Source organism: Hyla sarda, unplaced genomic scaffold, assembly GCF_029499605.1.
Source record: "Hyla sarda isolate aHylSar1 unplaced genomic scaffold, aHylSar1.hap1 scaffold_185, whole genome shotgun sequence".
NCBI classification, from domain to species: Eukaryota; Metazoa; Chordata; class Amphibia; order Anura; family Hylidae; genus Hyla; species Hyla sarda.
The window spans coordinates 356,178-373,225 of NW_026608499.1; the positions used below are offsets into that span (position 1 = coordinate 356,178).

A 17,048-nucleotide genomic window follows, 5' to 3' on the forward strand; every position below is an offset into this window, starting at 1 on the left:
TCGCCTCTTTTCTGGGCGTATTATTCTTCTTTTTCTTCTTTTTTTTCGTCTAATGCATACCCCATCAGTGCAGCAATGCTTATTCAATACCGCCAGCAGATGGAGACCCTGGGGGATAATTTTCTAAGGATTTATACTGATTTTTCCTGTCTGAATTTGTCGCACAGAAAGTTGCAGGCCAAATATGTGTGACATTTCTGCGACTTTAGCTTCTAGAGCATTTTTACAACATTATACATAGGTGCTGAATACATAAAAAGCGACTGTTCAGCGACAGACAAGTCGCATCGGCTGAAAGTAGGCCAGAATGTCAGTCCATGTTGGAGCAGGTTTAGATACAGTCTAAAGTATAGATCTCAAAGTCTGTGCACAGAATTTAGCAAGGGCCTCGCACCTTCTGATGCATCAGGTAGGTGCACAATAGCATAGCCTAACCCTCTGTACTTTGGTCTATATTGATGCGGGACATAGACAGCCAGCTGATGACCAATCCATTAGTGCAATGGATGGCTGGAAGCATTTGTCTTTGCCTTTGCAATACCACAGAAGCAATGCATGGTCAATGTACAGCAATGACACACCTGTGTGAACAGCCAGGAGACCCCCCCCCCCCCCCCATGTTATGTTACATAGTTACATAGTTAGTACGGTCGAAAAAAGACATATGTCCATCAAGTTCAACCAGGGAATTAAGGGGTAGGGGTGTGGCGCGATATTGGGGAAGGGATGAGATTTTATATTTCTTCATAAGCATTAATCTTATTTTGTCAATTAGGAACATTCAGCACCCACCCGCTATCAAGGCAGCTGCCTATCATGTCATGCCCTACCTGCACAGGTGTGCTGGCTACTCAAATGATCCAATTAAGGAGGCTATTTAGTCAGCAGCAGCAGAAGTCCTGTGCCTGGACGCTCCAACAGCGGCCAGACACAAGCAGAAGCAGAAGCAGCAGAAGCAGCAGCAGCACCACCTTTTGTTTTTTGGCTGCAGCAGCAGCAAGGCCCACAGGGCTGGCTAGCTGGCTAGCCAGCAAGCAGGTAGCAATGAAAGTAGGAATCTTTCTTTTTAACCCTGTAAGGGGGTGGTGCACTGTACCCGAAGATACTGCCATATCGGGTCAATGCATAGGGCGACGGAAGCAAGCTTCGAAATCGGCCCCCGTTCTCAAAAATCCATTTAATATATGGTCCCCAGATAGGGGACGTATCAGATATTAAACTGATAAGAACAGATACTACACTTGATCTTAGCCAAAAGGCCGAGAAGCGATAACCGTGAAAGGGGCGGGCCCAACAAGGTGCCCTTCATGGGCACTATCACTGCTTGCTGTCAGGGAGGCTGCCAGACAATTTTCCATGCACACTCTGGGCTGGGGGGCAGTCAACCACCAGTACACACAGCAGAACCTAAACCCATACCATTATTGCTAAGCAGCAAGACAGGGGCCCATTGCACTCCCACGGGGCCTTTTTAAATGCAATCCATAACCCGGATTTGCCAGGAACCCTTCTTACTCCTCCTACTTGCATGTGACACTGGGCTTAGGATCTGCATAGGAAACACACACACAAGCACACACCTACCTTTGTTGCCTGCAGATGCCTCCTTGGCTGTCCCCAAACGGTATCAAACCAACACCCACGGGAAGCTGTAAGCATAGAGGACATGCCTGCACCCCATTGGACTTACCTGTGTGGGTTAAACCCGGGTTATTTGACAACCTATGGCGGTGATGGTTCTGCTCAGGCAGAGCAGTGCTGATGCTCCTCATAAAGCTGTCGCTGCTGTGAAGGTTCTAGGTGACATCACAAATCCCTATGGTTACATACACAACAAAGCTGGGTTGTTGTTGTTTACACTCTGCAAGGCCTGTGGAAGTGAGTGACATCATAGCACTGTAGTTCTGAGGGTTCTAGATGGATGCAACAATCTCCTGTTGCTTCTATGAAGGCCATAATAGACGACATCACCAAACAGCTCCATAGTCACATACACAGCAAAGGAGAGATGTTGTTTACACCTAGTGATGTCAGTGGTATTGAGTGACATCACAGCACAGTGCTAAGGCTCCTGGGCCTGGACACAGCAGCGGCTGCAATATCTCAACGGAGAATACGTTTATATATATGTGTGTGTGTGCGCGTATATATATATATATATATATATATATATATATATATATATATATATTTCTCCGCCGAAATCACTTTTAAACCCATTTCCACCTTTTTTTCCCTTCTCTTCCTCTTACTTTTTTTTCACGTTTTTTTAAGTTTTTCTCCTTTTCGCCTCTTTTCTGGGCGTATTATTCTTCTTTTTCTTCTTTTTTTTCGTCTAATGCATACCCCATCAGTGCAGCAATGCTTATTCAATACCGCCAGCAGATGGAGACACTGGGGGATAATTTTCTAAGGATTTATACTGATTTTTCCTGTCTGAATTTGTCGCACAGAAAGTTGCAGGCCAAATATGTGTGACATTTCTGCGACTTTAGCTTCTAGAGCATTTTTACAACATTATACATAGGTGCTGAATACATAAAAAGCGACTGTTCAGCGACAGACAAGTCGCATCGGCTGAAAGTAGGCCAGAATGTCAGTCCATGTTGGAGCAGGTTTAGATACAGTCTAAAGTATAGATCTCAAAGTCTGTGCACAGAATTTAGCAAGGGCCTCGCACCTTCTGATGCATCAGGTAAGTGCACAATAGCATAGCCTAACCCTCTGTACTTTGGTCTATATTGATGCGGGACATAGACAGCCAGCTGATGACCAATCCATTAGTGCAATGGATGGCTGGAAGCATTTGTCTTTGCCTTTGCAATACCACAGAAGCAATGCATGGTCAATGTACAGCAATGACACACCTGTGTGAACAGCCAGGAGACCCCCCCATGTTATGTTACATAGTTACATAGTTAGTACGGTCGAAAAAAGACATATGTCCATCAAGTTCAACCAGGGAATTAAGGGGTAGGGGTGTGGCGCGATATTGGGGAAGGGATGAGATTTTATATTTCTTCATAAGCATTAATCTTATTTTGTCAATTAGGAACATTCAGCACCCACCCGCTATCAAGGCAGCTGCCTATCATGTCATGCCCTACCTGCACAGGTGTGCTGGCTACTCAAATGATCCAATTAAGGAGGCCATTTAGTCAGCAGCAGCAGAAGTCCTGTGCCTGGACGCTCCAACAGCGGCCAGACACAAGCAGAAGCAGAAGCAGCAGCAGCACCACCTTTTGTTTTTTGGCTGCAGCAGCAGCAAGGCCCACAGGGCTGGCTAGCTGGCTAGCCAGCAAGCAGGTAGCAATGAAAGTAGGAATCTTTCTTTTTAACCCTGTAAGGGGGTGGTGCACTGTACCCGAAGATACTGCCATATCGGGTCAATGCATAGGGCGACGGAAGCAAGCTTCGAAATCGGCCCCCGTTCTCAAAAATCCATTTAATATATGGTCCCCAGATAGGGGACGTATCAGATATTAAACTGATAAGAACAGATACTACACTTGATCTTAGCCAAAAGGCCGAGAAGCGATAACCGTGAAAGGGGCGGGCCCAACATGGTGCCCTTCATGGGCACTATCAATGCTTGCTGTCAGGGAGGCTGCCAGACAATTTTCCATGCACACTCTGGGCTGGGGGGCAGTCAACCACCAGTACACACAGCAGAACCTAAACCCATACCATTATTGCTAAGCAGCAAGACAGGGGCCCATTGCACTCCCACGGGGCCTTTTTAAATGCAATCCATAACCCGGATTTGCCAGGAACCCTTCTTACTCCTCCTACTTGCATGTGACACTGGGCTTAGGATCTGCATAGGAAACACACACACAAGCACACACCTACCTTTGTTGCCTGCAGATGCCTCCTTGGCTGTCCCCAAACGGTATCAAACCAACACCCACGGGAAGCTGTAAGCATAGAGGACATGCCTGCACCCCATTGGACTTACCTGTGTGGGTTAAACCCGGGTTATTTGACAACCTATGGCGGTGATGGTTCTGCTCAGGCAGAGCAGTGCTGATGCTCCTCATAAAGCTGTCGCTGCTGTGAAGGTTCTAGGTGACATCACAAATCCCTATGGTTACATACACAACAAAGCTGGGTTGTTGTTGTTTACACTCTGCAAGGCCTGTGGAAGTGAGTGACATCATAGCACTGTAGTTCTGAGGGTTCTAGATGGATGCAACAATCTCCTGTTGCTTCTATGAAGGCCATAATAGACGACATCACCAAACAGCTCCATAGTCACATACACAGCAAAGGAGAGATGTTGTTTACACCTAGTGATGTCAGTGGTATTGAGTGACATCACAGCACAGTGCTAAGGCTCCTGGGCCTGGACACAGCAGCGGCTGCAATATCTCAACGGAGAATACGCTTATATATATGTGTGTGTGTGTGCGCGTATATATATATATATATATATATATATATATATATATATATATTTCTCCGCCGAAATCACTTTTAAACCAATTTCCACCTTTTTTTCCCTTCTCTTCCTCTTACTTTTTTTTCACGTTTTTTTACGTTTTTCTCCTTTTCGCCTCTTTTCTGGGCGTATTATTCTTCTTTTTCTTCTTTTTTTTCGTCTAATGCATACCCCATCAGTGCAGCAATGCTTATTCAATACCGCCAGCAGATGGAGACACTGGGGGATAATTTTCTAAGGATTTATACTGATTTTTCCTGTCTGAATTTGTCGCACAGAAAGTTGCAGGCCAAATATGTGTGACATTTCTGCGACTTTAGCTTCTAGAGCATTTTTACAACATTATACATAGGTGCTGAATACATAAAAAGCGACTGTTCAGCGACAGACAAGTCGCATCGGCTGAAAGTAGGCCAGAATGTCAGTCCATGTTGGAGCAGGTTTAGATACAGTCTAAAGTATAGATCTCAAAGTCTGTGCACAGAATTTAGCAAGGGCCTCGCACCTTCTGATGCATCAGGTAGGTGCACAATAGCATAGCCTAACCCTCTGTACTTTGGTCTATATTGATGCGGGACATAGACAGCCAGCTGATGACCAATTCATTAGTGCAATGGATGGCTGGAAGCATTTGTCTTTGCCTTTGCAATACCACAGAAGCAATGCATGGTCAATGTACAGCAATGACACACCTGTGTGAACAGCCAGGAGACCCCCCCCCCCCCCCCATGTTATGTTACATAGTTACATAGTTAGTACGGTCGAAAAAAGACATATGTCCATCAAGTTCAACCAGGGAATTAAGGGGTAGGGGTGTGGCGCGATATTGGGGAAGGGATGAGATTTTATATTTCTTCATAAGCATTAATCTTATTTTGTCAATTAGGAACATTCAGCACCCACCCGCTATCAAGGCAGCTGCCTATCATGTCATGCCCTACCTGCACAGGTGTGCTGGCTACTCAAATGATCCAATTAAGGAGGCCATTTAGTCAGCAGCAGCAGAAGTCCTGTGCCTGGACGCTCCAACAGCGGCCAGACACAAGCAGAAGCAGAAGCAGCAGAAGCAGCAGCAGCACCACCTTTTGTTTTTTGGCTGCAGCAGCAGCAAGGCCCACAGGGCTGGCTAGCTGGCTAGCCAGCAAGCAGGTAGCAATGAAAGTAGGAATCTTTCTTTTTAACCCTGTAAGGGGGTGGTGCACTGTACCCGAAGATACTGCCATATCGGGTCAATGCATAGGGCGACGGAAGCAAGCTTCGAAATCGGCCCCCGTTCTCAAAAATCCATTTAATATATGGTCCCCAGATAGGGGACGTATCAGATATTAAACTGATAAGAACAGATACTACACTTGATCTTAGCCAAAAGGCCGAGAAGCGATAACCGTGAAAGGGGCGGGCCCAACAAGGTGCCCTTCATGGGCACTATCACTGCTTGCTGTCAGGGAGGCTGCCAGACAATTTTCCATGCACACTCTGGGCTGGGGGGCAGTCAACCACCAGTACACACAGCAGAACCTAAACCCATACCATTATTGCTAAGCAGCAAGACAGGGGCCCATTGCACTCCCACGGGGCCTTTTTAAATGCAATCCATAACCCGGATTTGCCAGGAACCCTTCTTACTCCTCCTACTTGCATGTGACACTGGGCTTAGGATCTGCATAGGAAACACACACACAAGCACACACCTACCTTTGTTGCCTGCAGATGCCTCCTTGGCTGTCCCCAAACGGTATCAAACCAACACCCACGGGAAGCTGTAAGCATAGAGGACATGCCTGCACCCCATTGGACTTACCTGTGTGGGTTAAACCCGGGTTATTTGACAACCTATGGCGGTGATGGTTCTGCTCAGGCAGAGCAGTGCTGATGCTCCTCATAAAGCTGTCGCTGCTGTGAAGGTTCTAGGTGACATCACAAATCCCTATGGTTACATACACAACAAAGCTGGGTTGTTGTTGTTTACACTCTGCAAGGCCTGTGGAAGTGAGTGACATCATAGCACTGTAGTTCTGAGGGTTCTAGATGGATGCAACAATCTCCTGTTGCTTCTATGAAGGCCATAATAGACGACATCACCAAACAGCTCCATAGTCACATACACAGCAAAGGAGAGATGTTGTTTACACCTAGTGATGTCAGTGGTATTGAGTGACATCACAGCACAGTGCTAAGGCTCCTGGGCCTGGACACAGCAGCGGCTGCAATATCTCAACGGAGAATACGTTTATATATATGTGTGTGTGTGCGCGTATATATATATATATATATATACATATATATATATATATATATATATATATATTTCTCCGCCGAAATCACTTTTAAACCCATTTCCACCTTTTTTCCCTTCTCTTCCTCTTACTTTTTTTTCACGTTTTTTTACGTTTTTCTCCTTTTCGCCTCTTTTCTGGGCGTATTATTCTTCTTTTTCTTCTTTTTTTTTCGTCTAATGCATACCCCATCAGTGCAGCAATGCTTATTCAATACCGCCAGCAGATGGAGACACTGGGGGATAATTTTCTAAGGATTTATACTGATTTTTCCTGTCTGAATTTGTCGCACAGAAAGTTGCAGGCCAAATATGTGTGACATTTCTGCGACTTTAGCTTCTAGAGCATTTTTACAACATTATACATAGGTGCTGAATACATAAAAAGCGACTGTTCAGCGACAGACAAGTCGCATCGGCTGAAAGTAGGCCAGAATGTCAGTCCATGTTGGAGCAGGTTTAGATACAGTCTAAAGTATAGATCTCAAAGTCTGTGCACAGAATTTAGCAAGGGCCTCGCACCTTCTGATGCATCAGGTAGGTGCACAATAGCATAGCCTAACCCTCTGTACTTTGGTCTATATTGATGCGGGACATAGACAGCCAGCTGATGACCAATCCATTAGTGCAATGGATGGCTGGAAGCATTTGTCTTTGCCTTTGCAATACCACAGAAGCAATGCATGGTCAATGTACAGCAATGACACACCTGTGTGAACAGCCAGGAGACCCCCTTTCCCCCCCCCCCATGTTATGTTACATAGTTACATAGTTAGTACGGTCGAAAAAAGACATATGTCCATCAAGTTCAACCAGGGAATTAAGGGGTAGGGGTGTGGCGCGATATTGGGGAAGGGATGAGATTTTATATTTCTTCATAAGCATTAATCTTATTTTGTCAATTAGGAACATTCAGCACCCACCCGCTATCAAGGCAGCTGCCTATCATGTCATGCCCTACCTGCACAGGTGTGCTGGCTACTCAAATGATCCAATTAAGGAGGCCATTTAGTCAGCAGCAGCAGAAGTCCTGTGCCTGGACGCTCCAACAGCAGCCAGACACAAGCAGAAGCAGAAGCAGCAGCAGCACCACCTTTTGTTTCTTGGCTGCAGCAGCAGCAAGGCCCACAGGGCTGGCTAGCTGGCTAGCCAGCAAGCAGGTAGCAATGAAAGTAGGAATCTTTCTTTTTAACCCTGTAAGGGGGTGGTGCACTGTACCCGAAGATACTGCCATATCGGGTCAATGCATAGGGCGACGGAAGCAAGCTTCGAAATCGGCCCCCGTTCTCAAAAATCCATTTAATATATGGTCCCCAGATAGGGGACGTATCAGATATTAAACTGATAAGAACAGATACTACACTTGATCTTAGCCAAAAGGCCGAGAAGCGATAACCGTGAAAGGGGCGGGCCCAACAAGGTGCCCTTCATGGGCACTATCACTGCTTGCTGTCAGGGAGGCTGCCAGACAATTTTCCATGCACACTCTGGGCTGGGGGGCAGTCAACCACCAGTACACACAGCAGAACCTAAACCCATACCATTATTGCTAAGCAGCAAGACAGGGGCCCATTGCACTCCCACGGGGCCTTTTTAAATGCAATCCATAACCCGGATTTGCCAGGAACCCTTCTTACTCCTCCTACTTGCATGTGACACTGGGCTTAGGATCTGCATAGGAAACACACACACAAGCACACACCTACCTTTGTTGCCTGCAGATGCCTCCTTGGCTGTCCCCAAACGGTATCAAACCAACACCCACGGGAAGCTGTAAGCATAGAGGACATGCCTGCACCCCATTGGACTTACCCGTGTGGGTTAAACCCGGGTTATTTGACAACCTATGGCGGTGATGGTTCTGCTCAGGCAGAGCAGTGCTGATGCTCCTCATAAAGCTGTCGCTGCTGTGAAGGTTCTAGGTGACATCACAAATCCCTATGGTTACATACACAACAAAGCTGGGTTGTTGTTGTTTACACTCTGCAAGGCCTGTGGAAGTGAGTGACATCATAGCACTGTAGTTCTGAGGGTTCTAGATGGATGCAACAATCTCCTGTTGCTTCTATGAAGGCCATAATAGACGACATCACCAAACAGCTCCATAGTCACATACACAGCAAAGGAGAGATGTTGTTTACACCTAGTGATGTCAGTGGTATTGAGTGACATCACAGCACAGTGCTAAGGCTCCTGGGCCTGGACACAGCAGCGGCTGCAATATCTCAACGGAGAATACGTTTATATATATGTGTGTGTGTGCGCGTATATATATATATATATATATATATATATATATATATATATATATTTCTCCGCCGAAATCACTTTTAAACCCATTTCCACCTTTTTTCCCTTCTCTTCCTCTTACTTTTTTTTCACGTTTTTTTACGTTTTTCTCCTTTTCGCCTCTTTTCTGGGCGTATTATTCTTCTTTTTCTTCTTTTTTTTTCGTCTAATGCATACCCCATCAGTGCAGCAATGCTTATTCAATACCGCCAGCAGATGGAGACACTGGGGGATAATTTTCTAAGGATTTATACTGATTTTTCCTGTCTGAATTTGTCGCACAGAAAGTTGCAGGCCAAATATGTGTGACATTTCTGCGACTTTAGCTTCTAGAGCATTTTTACAACATTATACATAGGTGCTGAATACATAAAAAGCGACTGTTCAGCGACAGACAAGTCGCATCGGCTGAAAGTAGGCCAGAATGTCAGTCCATGTTGGAGCAGGTTTAGATACAGTCTAAAGTATAGATCTCAAAGTCTGTGCACAGAATTTAGCAAGGGCCTCGCACCTTCTGATGCATCAGGTAGGTGCACAATAGCATAGCCTAACCCTCTGTACTTTGGTCTATATTGATGCGGGACATAGACAGCCAGCTGATGACCAATCCATTAGTGCAATGGATGGCTGGAAGCATTTGTCTTTGCCTTTGCAATACCACAGAAGCAATGCATGGTCAATGTACAGCAATGACACACCTGTGTGAACAGCCAGGAGACCCCCTTTCCCCCCCCCCATGTTATGTTACATAGTTACATAGTTAGTACGGTCGAAAAAAGACATATGTCCATCAAGTTCAACCAGGGAATTAAGGGGTAGGGGTGTGGCGCGGCGCGATATTGGGGAAGGGATGAGAATTTTATATTTCTTCATAAGCATTAATCTTATTTTGTCAATTAGGAACATTCAGCACCCACCCGCTATCAAGGCAGCTGCCTATCATGTCATGCCCTACCTGCACAGGTGTGCTGGCTACTCAAATGATCCAATTAAGGAGGCCATTTAGTCAGCAGCAGCAGAAGTCCTGTGCCTGGACGCTCCAACAGCGGCCAGACACAAGCAGAAGCAGAAGCAGCAGAAGCAGCAGCAGCACCACTTTTGTTTTTTGGCTGCAGCAGCAGCAAGGCCCACAGGGCTGGCTAGCTGGCTAGCCAGCAAGCAGGTAGCAATGAAAGTAGGAATCTTTCTTTTTAACCCTGTAAGGGGGTGGTGCACTGTACCCGAAGATACTGCCATATCGGTCAATGCATAGGGCGACGGAAGCAAGCTTCGAAATCGGCCCCCGTTCTCAAAATCCATTTAATATATGGTCCCCAGATAGGGGACGTATCAGATATTAAACTGATAAGAACAGATACTACACTTGATCTTAGCCAAAAGGCCGAGAAGCGATAACCGTGAAAGGGGCGGGCCCCAACAAGGTGCCCTTCATGGGCACTATCACTGCTTGCTGTCAGGGAGGCTGCCAGACAATTTTCCATGCACACTCTGGGCTGGGGGCAGTCAACCACCAGTACACACAGCAGAACCTAAACCCATACCATTATTGCTAAGCAGCAAGACAGGGGCCCATTGCACTCCCACGGGGCCTTTTTAAATGCAATCCATAACCCGGATTTGCCAGGACCCCTTCTTACTCCTCTACTTGCATGTGACACTGGGCTTAGGATCTGCATAGGAAACACACACACAAGCACACACCTACCTTTGTTGCCTGCAGATGCCTCTTGGCTGTCCCAAACGGTATCAAACCAACACCCACGGGAAGCTGTAAGCATAGAGGACATGCCTGCACCCCATTGGACTTACCTGTGTGGGTTAAACCCGGGTTATTTGACAACCTATGGCGGTGATGGTTCTGCTCAGGCAGAGCAGTGCTGATGCTCCTCATAAAGCTGTCGCTGCTGTGAAGGTTCTAGGTGACATCACAAATCCCTATGGTTACATACACAACAAAGCTGGGTTGTTGTTGTTTACACTCTGCAAGGCCTGTGGAAGTGAGTGACATCATAGCACTGTAGTTCTGAGGGTTCTAGATGGATGCAACAATCTCCTGTTGCTTCTATGAAGGCCATAATAGACGACATCACCAAACAGCTCCATAGTCACATACACAGCAAAGGAGAGATGTTGTTTACACCTAGTGATGTCAGTGGTATTTGAGTGACATCACAGCACAGTGCTAAGGCTCCTGGGCCTGGACACAGCATCGGCTGCAATATCTCAACGGAGAATACGTTTATATATATATGTGTGTAGTGTGCGCGTATATATATATATATATATATATATATATATATATATATATTTCTCCGCCGAAATCACTTTTAAACCCATTTCCACCTTTTTTTTCCCTTCTCTTCCTCTTACTTTTTTTTCACGTTTTTTTACGTTTTTCTCCTTTTCGCCTCTTTTCTGGGCGTATTATTCTTCTTTTTCTTCTTTTTTTTCGTCTAATGCGATACCCATCAGTGCAGCAATGCTTATTCAATACCGCCAGCAGATGGAGACACTGGGGGATAATTTTCTAAGGATTTATACTGATTTTTCCTGTCTGAATTTGTCGCACAGAAAGTTGCAGGCCAATATGTGTGACATTTCTGCGACTTTAGCTTCTAGAGCATTTTTACAACATTATACATAGGTGCTGAATACATAAAAAGCGACTGTTCAGCGACAGGACAAGTCGCAATCGGCTGAAAGTAGGCCAGAATGTCCAGTCCATGTTGGAGCAGGTTTAGATACAGTCCTAAAGTATAGATCTCAAAGTCTGTGCACAGAATTTAGCAAGGGCCTCGCACCTTCTGATGCATCAGGTAGGTGCACAATAGCATAGCCTAACCCTCTGTACTTTGGTCTATATTGATGCGGGACATAGACAGCCAGCTGATGACCAATCCATTAGTGCAATGGATGGCTGGAAGCATTTGTCTTTGCCTTTGCAATACCACAGAAGCAATGCATGGTCAATGTACAGCAATGACACACCTGTGTGAACAGCCAGGAGACCCCCCCCCCCCCCCCCCCATGTTTATGTTACATAGTTAGATAGTTAGTACGGTCGAAAAAAGACATATGTCCATCAAGTTCAACCAGGGAATTAAGGGGTAGGGGGTGTGGCGCGATATTGGGGAAGGGATGAGATTTTATATTTCTTCATAAGCATTAATCTTATTTTGTCAATTAGGAACATTCAGCACCCACCCCGCTATCAAGGCAGCTGCCTATCATGTCATGCCCTACCTGCACAGGTGTGCTGGCTACTCAAAGTGATCCAATTAAGGAGGCCATTTAGTCAGCAGCAGCAGAAGTCCTGTGCCTGGATGCTCCAACAGCGGCCAGACACAAGCAGAAGCAGAAGCAGCAGAAGCAGCAGCAGCAGCACACCTTTTGTTTTTTGGCTGCAGCAGCAGCAAGGCCCACAGGGCTGGCTAGCTGGCTAGCCAGCAAGCAGGTAGCAATGAAAGTAGGAATCTTTCTTTTTAACCCTGTAAGGGGGTGGTGCACTGTACCCGTACTGCCATATCGGGTCAATGCATAGGGCGACGGAAGCAAGCTTCGAAATCGGCCCCCGTTCTCAAAAATCCATTTAATATATGGTCCCCAGATAGGGGACGTATCAGATATTAAACTGATAAGAACAGATACTACACTTGATCTTAGCCAAAAGGCCGAGAAGCGATAACCGTGAAAGGGGCGGGCCCAACAAGGTGCCCTTCATGGGCACTATCACTGCTTGCTGTCAGGGAGGCTGCCAGACAATTTTCCATTCACACTCTGGGCTGGGGGGCAGTCAACCACCAGTACACACAGCAGAACCTAAACCCATACCATTATTGCTAAGCAGCAAGACAGGGGCCCATTGCACTCCCACGGGGCCTTTTTAAATGCAATCCATAACCCGGATTTGCCAGGAACCCTTCTTACTCCTCCTACTTGCATGTGACACTGGGCTTAGGATCTGCATAGGAAACACACACACAAGCACACACCTACCTTTGTTGCCTGCAGATGCCCTCCCTTGGCTGTCCCCAAACGGTATCAAACCAACACCCACGGGAAGCTGTAAGCATAGAGGACATGCCTGCACCCCATTGACTTACCTGTGTGGGTTAAACCCGGGATATTTGACAACCTATGGCGGTGATGGTTCTGCTCAGCAGAGCAGTGCTGATGCTCCTCATAAAGCTGTCGCTGCTGTGAAGGTTCTAGGTGACATCACAAATCCCTATGGGTTACATACACAACAAAGCTGGGTTGTTGTTGTTTACACTCTGCAAGGCCTGTGGAAGTGAGTGACATCATAGCACTGTAGTTCTGAGGGTTCTAGATGGATGCAACAATCTCCTGTTGCTTCTATGAAGGCCATAATAGACGACATCACCAAACAGCTCCATAGTCACATACACAGCAAAGGAGAGATGTTGTTTACACCTAGTGATGTCAGTGGTATTGAGAGACATCACAGCACAGTGCTAAGGCTCCTGGGCCTGGACACAGCAGCGCTGCAATATCTCAACGGAGAATACGTTATATATATGTGTGTGTGTGCGCGTATATATATATATATATATATATATATATATATATATATATAATTTCTCCGCCAAAATCACTTTTAAACCCATTCCACCTTTTTTTCCCTTCTCTTCCTCTTACTTTTTTTCACGTTTTTTACGTTTTTCTCCTTTTCGCCTCTTTTCTGGGCGTATTATTCTTCTTTTTCTCTTTTTTTCCGTCTAATGCATACCCCATCAGTGCAGCAATGCTTATTCAATACCGCCAGCAGATGGAGACACTGGGGGATAATTTTCTAAGGATTTATACTGATTTTTCCTTCTGAATTTGTCGCACAGAAAGTTGCAGGCCAAATATGTGTGACATTTCTGCGACTTTAGCTTCTAGAGCATTTTTACAACATTATACATAGGTGCTGAATACATAAAAAGCGACTGTTCAGCGACAGACAAGTCGCATCGGCTGAAAGTAGGCCAGAATGTCAGTCCATGTTGAGCAGGTTTAGATACAGTCTAAAGTATAGATCTCAAAGTCTGTGCACAGAATTTAGCAAGGGCCTCGCACCTTCTGATGCATCAGGTAGGTGCACAATAGCATAGCCTAACCCTCTGTACTTTGGTCTATATTGATGCGGGGACATAGACAGCCAGCTGATGACCAATCCATTAGTGCAATGGATGGCTGGAAGCATTTGTCTTTGCCTTTGCAATACCACAGAAGCAATGCATGGTCAATGTACAGCAATGACACACCTGTGTGAACAGCCCAGGAGACCCCCCCCCCCCATGTTATGTTACATAGTTACATAGTTAGTACGGTCGAAAAAAGACATATGTCATCAAGTTCAACCAGGGAATTAAGGGGTAGGGGTGTGGCGCGATATTGGGGAAGGGATGAGATTTTATATTCTTCATAAGCATTAATCTTATTTTGTCAATTAGGAACATTCAGCACCCACCCGCTATCAAGGCAGCTGCCTATCATGTCATGCCCTACCTGCACAGGTGTGCTGGCTACTCAAATGATCCAATTAAGGAGGCCATTTAGTCAGGCAGCAGCAGAAGTCCTGTGCCTGACGCTTCCAACAGCGGCCAGACACAAGCAGAAGCAGAAGCAGCAGAAGCAGCAGCAGCACCACCTTTTGTTTTTGGCTGCAGCAGCAGCAAGGCCCACAGGGCTGGCTAGCTGGCTAGCCAGCAAGCAGGTAGCAATGAAAGTAGGAATCTTTCTTTTTAACCCTGTAAGGGGGTGGTGCACTGTACCCGAAGATACTGCCATATCGGGTCAATGCATAGGGCGACGAAGCAAGCTTCGAAATCGGCCCCCCGTTCTCAAAATCCATTTAATATATGGTCCCCAGATAGGGGACGTATCAGATATTAAACTGATAAGAACAGATACTACACTTGATCTTAGCCAAAAGGCCGAGAAGCGATAACCGTGAAAGGGCGGCCCCAGGGCCACAAGGTGCCCTTCATGGGCACTATCACTGCTTGCTGTCAGGAGGCTGCCAGACAATTTTCCATGCACACTCTGGGCTGGGGGGCAGTCAACCACCAGTACACACAGCAGAACCTAAACCCATACCATTATTGCTAAGCAGCAAGACAGGGGCCCATTGCACTCCCACGGGGCCTTTTTAATGCAATCCATAACCCGGATTTGCCAGGAACCCTTCTTACTCCTCCTACTTGCATGTGACACTGGGCTTAGGATCTGCATAGGAAACCACACACACAAGCACACACCTACCTTTGTTGCCTGCAGATGCCTCCTTGGCTGTCCCCAAACGGTATCAAACCAACACCCACGGGAAGCTGTAAGCATAGAGGACATGCCTGCACCCCATTGGACTTACCTGTGTGGGTTAAACCCGGGTTATTTGACAACCTATGGCGGTGATGGTTCTGCTCAGGCAGAGCAGTGCTGATGCTCCTCATAAAGCTGTCGCTGCTGTGAAGGTTCTAGGTGACATCACAAATCCCTATGGTTACATACACAACAAAGCTGGGTTGTTGTTGTTTACACTCTGCAAGGCCTGTGGAAGTGAGTGACATCATAGCACTGTAGTTCTGAGGGTTCTAGATGGATGCAACAATCTCCTGTTGCTTCTATGAAGGCCATAATAGACGACATCACCAAACAGCTCCTAGTCACATACACAGCAAAGGAGAGATGTTGTTTACACCTAGTGATGTCAGTGGTATTGAGTGACATCACAGCACAGTGCTAAGGCTCCTGGGCCTGGACACAGCAGCGGCTGCAATATCTCAACGGAGAATACGTTTATATATATGTGTGTGTGTGCGCGTATATATATATATTATATATATAATATATATTCTCCCCATCACTTTACCTACCCCGCCGAACACTTCTTAAACCCATTTCCACCTTTTTTTTCCCTTCTCTTCCTCTTACTTTTTTTCACGTTTTTTTTACGTTTTTCTCCTTTTCGCCTCTTTCTGGGCGTATTATTCTTCTTTTCTTCTTTTTTTTCGTCTAATGCATACCCCATCAGTGCAGCAATGCTTATTCAATACCGCCAGCAGATGGAGACACTGGGGGATAATTTTCTAAGGATTTATACTGATTTTTCCTGTCTGAATTTGTCGCACAGAAAGTTGCAGGCCAAATATGTGTGACATTTCTGCGACTTTAGCTTCTAGAGCATTTTTACAACATTATACATAGGTGCTGAATACATAAAAAGCGACTGTTCAGCGACAGACAAGTCGCATCGGCTGAAAGTAGGCCAGATGTCAGTCCATGTTGGAGCAGGTTTAGATACAGTCTAAAGTATAGATCTCAAAGGTCTGTGCACAGAATTTAGCAAGGGCCTCGCACCTTCTGATGCATCAGGTAGGTGCACAATAGCATAGCCTAACCCTCTGTACTTTGGTCTATATTGATGCGGGACATAGACAGCCAGCTGATGACCAATCCATTAGTGCAATGGATGGCTGGAAGCATTTGTCTTTGCCTTTGCAATACCACAGAAGCAATGCATGGTCAATGTACAGCAATGACACACCTGTGTGAACAGCCAGGAGACCCCCCCCCCCCATGTTATGTTACATAGTTACATAGTTAGTACGGTCGAAAAAAGACATATGTCCATCAAGTTCAACCAGGGAATTAAGGGGTAGGGGGTGTGGCGCGATATTGGGGAAGGGATGAGATTTTATATTTCTTCATAAGCATTAATCTTATTTTGTCAATTAGGAACATTCAGCACCCACCCGCTATCAAGGCAGGCTGCCTATCATGTCATGCCTACCTGCACAGGTGTGCTGGCTACTCAAATGATCCAATTAAGGAGGCCATTTAGTCAGCAGCAGCAGAAGTCCTGTGCCTGGACGCTCCAACAGCGGCCCAGACACAAGCAGAAGCAGAAGCAGCAGAAGCAGCAGCAGCACCACCTTTTGTTTTTGGCTGCAGCAGCAGCAAGGCCCACAGGGCTGGCTAGCTGGCTAGCCAGCAAGCAGGTAGCAATGAAAGTAGGAATCTTTCTTTTTAACCCTG

General features: G+C 46.1%; 7 non-coding genes across 7 annotated transcripts; all 7 read right to left on the minus strand.

The window, feature by feature from the left end:
* Window positions 1–1,080: 1,080 nt before the first annotated feature.
* Window positions 1,081–1,271, minus strand: LOC130314836 (U2 spliceosomal RNA). The gene has a single exon (XR_008862455.1). It is a non-coding gene; the product is annotated as a U2 spliceosomal RNA (small nuclear RNA).
* Window positions 1,272–3,348: 2,077 nt separating this feature from the next.
* Window positions 3,349–3,539, minus strand: LOC130314837 (U2 spliceosomal RNA). The gene has a single exon (XR_008862456.1). It is a non-coding gene; the product is annotated as a U2 spliceosomal RNA (small nuclear RNA).
* A 2,093-nt stretch (window positions 3,540–5,632) lies between these two features.
* LOC130314838 (U2 spliceosomal RNA) lies at window positions 5,633–5,823 on the minus strand. The gene has a single exon (XR_008862457.1). It is a non-coding gene; the product is annotated as a U2 spliceosomal RNA (small nuclear RNA).
* A 2,095-nt stretch (window positions 5,824–7,918) lies between these two features.
* LOC130314839 (U2 spliceosomal RNA) lies at window positions 7,919–8,109 on the minus strand. Its single transcript, XR_008862458.1, has one exon. It is a non-coding gene; the product is annotated as a U2 spliceosomal RNA (small nuclear RNA).
* A 2,100-nt stretch (window positions 8,110–10,209) lies between these two features.
* LOC130314894 (U2 spliceosomal RNA) lies at window positions 10,210–10,398 on the minus strand. Its single transcript, XR_008862508.1, has one exon. It is a non-coding gene; the product is annotated as a U2 spliceosomal RNA (small nuclear RNA).
* A 2,103-nt stretch (window positions 10,399–12,501) lies between these two features.
* On the minus strand, window positions 12,502–12,688 carry LOC130314895 (U2 spliceosomal RNA). The gene has a single exon (XR_008862509.1). It is a non-coding gene; the product is annotated as a U2 spliceosomal RNA (small nuclear RNA).
* Window positions 12,689–14,769: 2,081 nt separating this feature from the next.
* Window positions 14,770–14,959, minus strand: LOC130314880 (U2 spliceosomal RNA). The gene has a single exon (XR_008862495.1). It is a non-coding gene; the product is annotated as a U2 spliceosomal RNA (small nuclear RNA).
* Window positions 14,960–17,048: the final 2,089 nt, after the last annotated feature.